This window comes from Cupressus sempervirens, chromosome 2, assembly GCF_028749045.1.
Source record: "Cupressus sempervirens isolate cs-2001-9-10 chromosome 2, ASM2874904v1, whole genome shotgun sequence".
NCBI lineage: Eukaryota > Viridiplantae > Streptophyta > Pinopsida > Cupressales > Cupressaceae > Cupressus > Cupressus sempervirens.
Window position 1 is genome coordinate 30,643,329 of NC_143119.1, and position 10,055 is coordinate 30,653,383.

The following is a 10,055-nucleotide window of genomic DNA, read 5'->3' on the forward strand; positions in this document are numbered from 1 at the left end:
ATATAAATATAGATTTAAATGATTATTATTCATTTAAAAAAAAACCAATTCAACAACATAATATTATGAAAGTAACTAAATATGAAATCAAAATCTAATGTTAGGAAAATTTGTATTTAATTGAAAAGATTTTTTAAAATTTTCTATCACTATTTTTACAAAATTGAACTTTAACAAATATATAGATATCTATTATTTTATATTAAAGTATAAACTTATAAAATGGTAAAGTATGATCAAACTATTCATTTCACACCATCTTAAAAATAATAATTAAGAGTTTAATTTAAAATTAGATGTATTGTTATGTTTTATTAAGATGGACTTATATTAGGATGCAAAATATGTGCAAGGGGGGCAAGCCAATTATTCAGCCTTTTTACTAATCTATGTAAGGGCATTCATACTTGTCACTTTCATGCCTTAAAAGATATGCATTTTCTAATTATTCTATGATAAAAGTGAAATTCATCTTTAGTGTATTCCAATCAAATTAAAGGAAAATGAATTATATTAATGTAAAGTGAACAATGGATGTAGAGGATTGCCAATGAATCAATTGAAATGCAAACCTAATACAATTTCTTCTGTATATGCGTTATTTTTTTTAATTCTTTTTTTAATATTCTGCAATTGTACTTTGTAATTGGGAGAACAATACCTGTTGTTTTTTAATTTTAATAGTTAAAAACATATCTTTATAAATTATATCTATGGTTATTAATTTAGCATCTTCTAAGCCTTTGCTGGCCCACGGATTTGCCCACACGCGGGTCGTGGTTGTGATGCGTGGCATTTCGCAAGATGCTCCACCTACCTTCTTAAACCATTACGAGAGGGAAACATGGAACAAACTACCTACACCTTTGTCCACAACTATACCTCTGCTACGTCTGTTGTTATTGTGTATCGATCTCGTCAGTAAGGAACTCGCTCTGCCACCGTTGAACCATTTGATTTTATCTTCTCCTCCAATCGCTAGACTACCACTGCATTGTCTGTTGTAGGTGAGCATAGCCCTTGGGATCTCTCAGCATAGTGCATAGGATCTTCTCACCTTAGTTCTTCAAAACTATCTAATTTTCTCCTATGAGGTCCGAGTTATCATATGACTTTTCAGTGTCGTTAACTTGGCATCAAATAACATGTCAATAAGGAGGTGTTAGAATTAACTAGTCATGAGTCAATATATAGTGCTCATCCCTTGCAATTTAACTTTTTCATGGACATTCTGGAGAATCATCGACAGTACTGGAATGGGCGATGACTGAGCTGCTCAGGAATCCTGCCATACTTGTTCGAGCACAGAAGGAGATCGAATCGGTGGTAGGCAGAGATCGCATAGTAAAGGAGGGTGACGTGGATTTGGAGGAAGAGTTTGGACAGAAAAAATCCACTGTTTGCCCGTCCTTCGCGGAGGCTCACTGGCTCACTGCTGATTACCCTGTTTGATAAACTACTTTCCATTGCTGCTGACGGCTAATACTAGTGGAATTATGACTTATTTAGTGTATAGTCCGTATGATGAGATGAGGCTGGATACTGCTAATCTATTTATCTTCTGGCTTGTGGCTTGTGTTATCAGATGTATGTAGCAGTGGGAGATTCCTTAAATAACTATAGTATAGATAAATAAATCTAATTAGATATCTAATACAAAATAATTATAATTTAATTTACTACATATAAAATTATTTATATTGCTTTTATTTCTATTTAATTTTTTACTAACTTAATCTTTTTATTTTTATTTTAAAAAATGGATGACTACAAATATTATAATTTAAACAAATATTTTATCTGGTATTTATTAATTTTTTTATCTAAACTATTTTCTATTTATAACACGATTTAAATTTTTGACATGTAGATGGTTGTCAAATTTAACTTAGGAGAAAAAAAGTTAACATTAACATGTTCACACCATCCCACTCCGCCCATTCTCCCATTGTGGAATGCCTATCGGCATTAATTATACAATAATACCAATATTTTCATATCTAAACATAAAATAACTAAATTACCATATAAAGAATAATATTTAAATATGATATGTATAAGATAAATATATATTTAATTTAAATACCATTTCATGAATATAAAATTTTTAATAATATTAGAAGTTACAAATATTTGAAAATTTAATAATTTTGATTAAAATTCTAAAAAAAATTACTTGAATTTTAGCAATTCCATTATTTACATGACATATAACTCTAAATAACCTCTTTTTCATACAACACGCCAATAATCAAGAATACTTTCATGTTAATGATAAAAAATTCAAAAATACCTTTACAAAACACCAGATTGTTTAGGAACAACTTGGCATGGGAAACTAAATGGTCCAGCCTCCAAATAATGAATGGATGAAAATTTCCAAATAATTGCTTAGTCATGTGATATAGATAGAACTTGGGATTGTCCAAGGCAAAGTTCTAATAAATGTCGTGCATAAAATATTTTTTTTAATTATAATATTTGGAGATATTAATCATCTTCTATTTTTTTAAGAAATTAAAATAAAAAGTTTAACTTAGTAAAAAACTAAATAATTTAAATGGATATTTTATGTGGTATTTATTAAATTATTTTTAAAAGTATATTCTATTTATAATAAGATTTAAATTTTGACATGACATGGTCGTCAAATTTAATCTTGAAGAATAAAAGTTAACATTAACATGCTCACACCATCTTACTCCACCCATTCTATCATTGTATAATGCCTATCAGCATTATAGCTTAGCATGGGAAACTAAATGGTCCAGCCTCAGATAATGAATGGATGAAAATTTCCAAATAATTGATCAGCCATGTGATATTGATAGAATTTGGATTGTTTGAGGCAAAATTCTAATAAATACCGTGTATAAAGTATTTGGTTAAATTATACTATTTGGAGATATTAATCATCTTCAATTTTTTTAAGAAATCAAAATAAAAAGCTCCACTTAGTAAATAAATAAATAATTTAAATGGATATTTTATGTGGTATTTATTAAATTATTTTTAAAAGTATATTCTATTTATAATAAGATTTAAATTTTGACATGTAGATGGTTGGCAAATTTAATTTTGAAGAATAAAAGTTAACATTAAACACGCTCACACCATCCCACTCCACCCATTATGCCATTGTAGAATGCCTATCAACATTAATTAAGAATTGTGCATTATGTACATCATCTTTCATTTATATATTATTCAAAGTTAGGGGTTGTCAACCCTCAAGTGTGTTCCTAAAGATGATTTATGTTTTTCATCTTTTGGAGTTTATAATAGTTGTATGTCATTGCATGTTTTTAGTTGTTATAGGCATGTAATTAATTTAATTTTGTCAATGGGCCTTTGGTCTATTGGTCAAGTTGAATGGTCAAGAAACAACCAACTGGAAATCAAGCCTTTTGATGTGACATATGGATACAATCACATATAAAGATTTTTACCATTTGTTAAAAGAAATAATTTGTTTTTTTCAATGTATATAATAAGATGATTGAAAATAAGAACATGTTTTATTATTTACTCTCACAAGTTTTGTCTTAATGTAAAATCTCAATAATGAAGTAACAAGGATTCCTAGAATAGAGGAGCTCTCATCATCTTGCGATTTGAAAGATTGAATGAATTTTGTTAGTCCACAATGTAATGGGCACCCCTGGATGTCCCAAAAAACTAAGCCAAATTGCTGAAAGGAATTATGTCAAACAATTTGCATTCAACTTCTTAAAACCCCTTATAACTCCGAAAATCAAACATTTATTTGTTTGTTGTGTTTCGTGCATGGAATTGGTATCATACAACATAAACAAGAAAGAAACTACAATAATATGCAAAGTGGAAATGAACTGCTGCTAATAAAATGTTATTTTCAGAATTCATAAAACCAAATACATGGCAGATTTATCAACTCACTAATTACTTCAGCAATATTGTCATAATACTCCAGCCCATGCTTACGAACTTGCTGCTACAATACTTTGTCCTCCAATCTGTCCACTACCTTCATAATACCATTCCCTCCAAGCGGCATAAGCATCGGACAAGTAGTGAAGAAGATATGAGCAAAATATCAAATCTGCCTGTAGCCGGAAATGCAACTAAACTGCCTAATAATGAAGCCAATAAGAAAGAATTCCAAAGGCCAAACCCCAAGGGAATGACGTCTAGAATGTTACAAGAGAGGATAGACGTCCTCAAATGCCAAAAACAAAGCTGCAACTCACACATTAATTTCTTCTCATATTCAACCTGTCTAATGAAGCCACAAATGCTTCCTTTTATTCTATTCCCACAGGTCCGCTCAACTCATATGGGCAATGTGGGATAAAAGATGTGTAATATAAAACATATATTAAAATACCCCTTATGTCTCCCTTGGGTACACATCACCATAAAATAAATATTAAAGTAACACTTTAATATTTTACAATTAAATTAGATGTTACTTTAATAAAACTTCAGGCATTAAAATGTATTAGCAATCGGACTCCGAATAATGCGAGTGATAGCTTATCGGAAAGCTCTCACTGAGGAGTATCGAATCCAATCACCAAAATTGACCTGCACTGTGTCCTGCCGACTTACTAAAAATAGTAAGTATGCTTGAAACTGAGTAAATCAACTTTGTTTTGGCCCAAACTAGAAATGACTAGGCCAAAACACTCCAAGATCCCATTAAACCCTTCGTTAGCCCTCGGGACCATGTAGAACAAGGCTAACGCACACACACTTGGTCAACTGCTAAAATGGGGACATTACAGTCCGCCCCCCTTGAAATTGCTTGTCCTCAAGCAATCTCAGTCCAGCCTGCTGAATAACCTGCTCACTCTCCCATGTAGAATCTTCCTCTGGCAGGTCTTTCCATCTAACCAAATACTCCTTCACTATCTTGTTTCTAAGCTTCCTCTCTCTGGTATCTAGAATAGCCTCAGGTACTAACACAAACTTCCCCTCCTCATCCAAAGGGGGTAAATCTACAGAAGGCACTACACTCTGACCAATGGCTTTCTTAAGCCTAGACACATGAAACACATTATGCACTCGATTGCCCTCTAGAAGCTCAAGCTCATAGGCGACTTTGCCCACTTTGCGAATCACCCTGTAGGGACCATAAAATCTAGGTTTCAACTTTTCAGCTCCGCTCTTCTTGAGCGATGACTGTCTATATGGTTGTAGCCTCAAGTAAACCATATCCCCTACCTCGAAGCTACGCTCTATTCGGTGCTGATCAACATACAATTTTTGTTGATTCTGGGCCTGTTGTATATTCTCTTTGAGCACTTTCAGGATGTCCTGACTATCCTGCAATAAGTTTTTGGCTTTGGGCACTCTACTATCCCCCAAAACTAAATCCATGAAGCTAGGTGCTTCATAACCATAGAGTGCCATGAAAGGAGTCATCTTGATGGACATATGATAAGTGGTGTTATAACAATACTCTCCCATATGCAACCATCTGATCCAAGCCTTTTGTTGTGTAGTTACATAGTTCCTCAAATATCCTTTCGCCCATTTATTCACAATCTCTATTTGCCCATCTGTTTGCGGATGATAACTAGTGCTAGGTGTAAGATCTGTACCACACAACCTAAACAACTCTTGCCCAAAAACACTCATAAACTTACTATCCCAGTCACTGACAATGAATCTGGGCAGCCCATGTAACTTGAATATCTCTTTAAAGAAAAGATCTACCACCTGTGCTACTGTGTAAGTGGACGGAATAGAAAAGAAGTGAGCAAACTTTGTCAAGCGGTCCACCACCACATAGATGCAATCCCTTCCCTGCACTCGTGGTAAACCAGTGATGAAGTCCATCGAAATACTTTCCCATTTCCTATCAGGAATGGGCAAGGGCTGTAATAAATCTACAGGAAATGTGTGCTCTCCCTTATTCTGTTGACAAACCACACACTCCCTGACATACCTCTGAACATCATCCTTGAGCCCTTTCCATGAAAACTGCTCTCAGATCTGCCTGTAGGTCTTGAAGACCCCCGGATGTCTAGCTGTGGGTGCATCATGAAATGCCTTCAGTATCGCCTCTCTCAAATGTGATGACGGAATCAAATGAACCCTGTCCTGAACTCTAATCAATCCATCTATCGCCTCATAGCGATCATCCTGTATGGTACCTAAAATCAATCCAGAAGCCCAAGCATCTCCGACATACTCTGCTATAATTCGATCTCTCCAATCTCCTGAAATATCTGCCAGAGCACATAAATGAGGTCTCTGAGATAAGGCATCAGCCACCACATTTTTCTTACCTTTGACAAACTCCATGTCAAAGTCATAAGCCTGCAATTTAGTCACCCATTTTTTTTGCCAGTCATTAAGATCACGCTGGCTCATGAAGTATTTAATACTGTTGTGATCAGTCTTGATCACAAAACGTCCACCTACCAAATATGATCAAAATTTGGCCAATGCATGTATTATGGCCAACATCTCCTGGTCATAGATAGAATAAATTTTCTCAACTCCTCGGAGCTTCCTACTCTCAAATGCAATGGGATGCTTCTCCTGCATCAATACTGCTCCAATCCCATCACTTGATGCATCACAATGAAGCTCAAAAGCCTTCGTGAAATTTGGTAGAGCTAGAACTGGACATGAAGACATTACCTGCTTGAAATGCTCAAAACACCTTTGTGCTGCCCCTGTCCACATGAAGGCTCCTTTCCTGGTAAGATCTGCCAAGGGTGTAGCAATCTGTGAGAATCCCTTAACAAACCTCCTATAAAAACCACATAAACCAAAGAATCCCTTAAGCTATGTAAGGTTTGTGGGAGTAGGCCACTCTACAGTAGCTCTAATCTTTTCGGGATCAACCCGAACGCCATCTGCACTAATGATATGCCCCAGGTAAAGGAGCTCAGTCATGCCAAACTCACATTTAGATTCCTTGGCATACAATGGCTCTCTCTCCAGAATAGATAACACCTCCTCCAGATGATGTAAGTGCTCCTCCCAGGTCTTACTGAAGACCAAGATGTCATCAAAGAAGATCAAGACAAATCTCCTCAGCTGCTTCCTGAATACCTGGTTCATACAACTTTGAAATGTAGCAGGTGCATTGGTTAGACCAAATGGCATAACCATGAACTCAAAGTGGCCATAGTGACATCGGAAGGCTATTTTCTCAATGTCCTTTGCTCTCATCCTGATCTGATGGTATCCGGATCGCAAATCAATTTTGGTGAAGAAGCATGCCCCATGCAACTCATCAATTAGCTCATCAATCCTAGGAATGGGATACCTGTTTTTAATTGTTTTCTTATTCAGTGCCCTGTAATTGATGCACATGTGCATCGTCCCATCCTTCTTCTTTACCAATACTACTCCTGAAGCAAAGGGGCTCTTACTGGGCCTGATATGCCCCATCTCCAATAAATCCTTAATCGCCTTCTCTATCTCATCCTTGTGTTTCTTAGGATGACGATAGGGAGTAATCATAACTGGTTTGGCTCCCTCCTCGAGCTCAATAACATGTTCCATCCCTCTGCCAGGAGGAACCCCATGAGGAATATCGCTAAATACTTTAGTGTGTCTATCAAGTATCTTCTGGACATCTAGTGGATGACTCTTTTCTTGTGGCTCTGGGGAAGTTGGCATAATATGGCACTCTGCCGCCCACTCTATGTCATCATGACGAAAAAGTCTCTGCATTCTCCTCAAGGACACTACTCTGCAACCTCCATCTGAAAGCCATCTAAGTACCACAGTTCTACCCTCATGCTCGAATCTCATCTCCAATTTTGCTAGATTGAGTGTGAACTCAACTAGTGAAGCCATCCATGTCATGCCGAGGATGACATCATAATCTCCCATGTCCACAACATAGAACTCATCCTCCAACTCATAGCCATCTCCAAACCTGATGCGAAGATTAGATATCTTTCGAGTGCATAATAACTTATCACCGTTAGCCACCATGACTCTAAACCCATCATGCTCCTCTGTCTGTAACCCTCTCCTGGCTACCAATTGTGCATCTATGAAGTTATGTGTAGCCCCAGTGTCAATAAGAGATATCACTTTCTGCCCCTGGATAGTACCCTTGACCTTAAATGTGATTTCCTTTTGGGCCCCTGTCAAGCATGCCAACAATCTATCATCCTTAGGAATGTTTCTCTCCTCTATAGTGTTACCCTCATCTGAATCGGAGTGTTGATCCTCCCCTTCTGACTCTGACTCTTCTGCTGAAAAATACTCCATTTGATTTTCCTTAGCCTTGAGAGAACATTTATGAGATAAGTCCCAAGGCTCTCTACAATGGAAGCACAGCTTCTTCTTTCGAAGTTCATTCAAGGTTTCATTGTCTAGTCCTTTAGATCCTTCTTTGGGTTTGCTATACTCTTTCTGAAATGATTTTTTGTCTTTATCCTTGCGGTAGGAAGAATCTGTTGAATGGTTTTTTCCTTTGTATACCGAAGGGGCTAAATCTCGTGCCTTTTTAGTTGCTTCAGCTAACATGAGTGGATCATGTCCCTTCACCCAACCTCGTAATGGATCAGCAAGACCATCACAAAATAACACCACCAATCTCCTAGGAGAGATATCAGTAACAAGTACAGACAAGCGCTGAAACTCGGCAATGTAAGCATCCACAGAACCTGACTGTTTTAACTGTGCTAGCTCCTTGAAATGTAACTCGGGATCCTTAGTGTCAAATCTCCTAATCAATGTTTCGGTGAATTCCTCATAGGATGTAATCTGATTATGCCCCAAAGTCACCATGCCATGATGCCACCATTCATGTGCAATGCCATCTAAGTGCATAGCCGCATACTTGATAGCCTCCTCCTTAGGCATAGGATTTAGCTGCAAGTATGTATCTACCTTCTGCACTCAAGCTCGTGCAGTCATCTTCCCTGAAGCATTATAATAAGGTAAAGAAAGTTTTCCAACTTTCTTCCTCAACTCAAAGTTTTGATTCCTCCCTCCTGCTTTAGGCATGTGTCTCATCCTCAAGTCCATATAATCTCTAAGAGAAATATCCGCCTGAAACTCTGGTCCACTAGCCTCCCAGTCCCTCCTAAACTGATCTTGTAACTTAGTAATCTGCGATTCGTTTACTGGTTGAACTGGATCTCTGGGTGGGAAAGTGGGTAGAAGAGGTCTCGAGCTCACAATCCGTGCTGGGTGTGCAACGTGTCTAAAGTTATCAGCCTCATTCCCATTGTTCCCGTGTCCATTATTACCATTAATGTTATTCTCAAGACCATTGTTGTTGCCTTGGCCTTCATGGTTATTGTTTCCCCCGTTGTTATTGTTTCCCTCGTTGTTATTGTTTCTGTTGTTGGCATCACCTAGATTAATATTGACACCCATCTGTCTAGCCATGAGCTGCAACATCATGTCCATTTGCCTATTCTGCTCCTGCTGCATACGCTGCCCCTGCTCTAATGTATCCAGTAACTATCGGAATAGTACCTCCCCCTGATCTGGACCAGCATTTCTGCCTCTGCCTAATCTTGTATTCCTATCATCTCGATCACCCATATTATTGTCCTAATCACAGAATATCTCCTCTGTGTATGTATGGTTGGATTCAATGTCCCCCTACACGGATGTACTAGACTATTTGCTTTGCAAGTCTGAAATCCTATTTTGTCTTGCTCTGGTATCGCAAAAATTATAAGACCCCTGTCGCATGCTCAAACATAAATGCTTAGCCTGTGTTTTTTATTTATTTCTGATTTTAGTGTTTTGACATTTCATCAAACACTTTTCCCCTCTATCCGGCTGTTCCAAATTCCCTATAAGACCTTCACAGGATGGTAGGACTTATAGCTCTGATACCACTGTAATGGGCACCCCTGGATGTCCCAAAAAACTAAACCAAATTGCTGAAAGGAATTATGTCAAACAATTTGCATTCAACTTCTTAAAACCCCTTATAACTCTAAAAATCAAACATTTATTTGTTTGTTGTGTTTCGTGCATGGAATTGGTATCATACAACATAAACAAGAAAGAAACTACAATAATATGCAAAGTGGAAATGAACTGCTGCTAATAAAATGTTATTTTTAGAATTCATA